The sequence below is a fragment of the Equus quagga genome, chromosome 15 (assembly GCF_021613505.1).
Source record: "Equus quagga isolate Etosha38 chromosome 15, UCLA_HA_Equagga_1.0, whole genome shotgun sequence".
NCBI classification, from domain to species: Eukaryota; Metazoa; Chordata; class Mammalia; order Perissodactyla; family Equidae; genus Equus; species Equus quagga.
Window position 1 is genome coordinate 38276287 of NC_060281.1, and position 1480 is coordinate 38277766.

Here is a 1480-nt window from a genome sequence, read left to right on the forward strand (position 1 = left end):
GGTAAGTAAATTCTACTTTTCACACTTTGTTTCCTGTCTGCAGTTTTTAAAAGTAATAACCCCAAATAATCTTCATGCCAAAGAGACATATCTTGGGGTGGCCAATTCCAGTCCCCCACGAGTGTCAGTTCTGTGCCTAGATATTGTTTTTTGCATGTGGATGTGCAATTGTTCCAGTACCATTTGTTGAAAGGACTGTCCTTTATCCATTGTATTGCTTTTCTCCTTCATCATAGATTGACTGATTATATTTGTGTCAGTTTACTTCTGCACTTCTTATTCTCTTCATTGATCTATTTATCGATTCTTTTGCCTATACCGCAATGTCTTGATTGTTGTATCTTTATAACAATTATTGAAGTCAGATAGAGTCAGACCTCCAACTTTGATCTTCTTTGTCAATATTGTGTTGACCATTTGGATCTTTTGCCTCTCCATATAAACTTTAGAATCAGTTTGTCAATACCCACAAAATAACCTGCTGAGATTTAGACTGAGATTGTGTCAAATTTACAGATAAAGTTGGGAAGAACTGACATTTTGTTAATATTGAGTCTTTCTACCCATGAACATGGAATCTTTCTATTAGTTTAGTCCTTCTTTGATATCTTTCATCAGAGTTTGTAATTTCTCTCATACGGATATTATATAAATGTTGTTAGATTTATACCTAAGTATTTCACTTTAAGGGGTGCTAATGTAAATCATATTGTGTTTTTAATTTAAAATTCCAATTATTCATTGCTAGATAAGAAAGTGATTGACTTGTGTATATTAAACTTGTGCCCTACAACCGTGCTCATAATCACTTGTTACTTCCAGGAGGGTTTTTTTCTTCTTTTTTTTTCCTGGTGGCTTTTGCCCTGAGCCATCTTGAGAATTTGACTGAGGTAGGCATGCTGGAGAATGAGAGATGTATGGAGATTAGCTGATTGTCTGTTCACCAGAGATGTGAGTCAGCCCAGCTGGGACATGAACAGTCTGGTCAATCCCATCTGTGTTAGTGATTCATAGACTAGTGAGCTAACTAGATTCAAATTGTTTTAAGCTTCTGAATTTGGGTGGTTTGTTAAGCAGTATATTTGTGGCAATAGATAACTGATATGTACACTACAATATCACTCAATTTACTCCAGCAGAATTAGTCCCCTGATATTCCTCAAATATTCAAGGTAAACTCCACATCAGGGTCTTTTAGGGCACTATATCCTATGTCTGGAATGACTTTACCTAGATATCCCCATGGCTCATTTGTTTACTTCCTTTGGACTTTTGCTCAAATGTCACCTAATAGTCCATTTAGAAATTGAAAAGGAAAACTCACCCTTAATGTCTATGGGGGACTGGAATTGGCCACCCCAAGATATGTCTCTTTGGCATGAGGATTACTTTGGGCTGGTTACTTTTAAAAACTGCAGACAGGAAAGAAATTCTGAAAAGTAGAATTTACTTACCTTTTGTTGAGTCATTTACGTTTGTA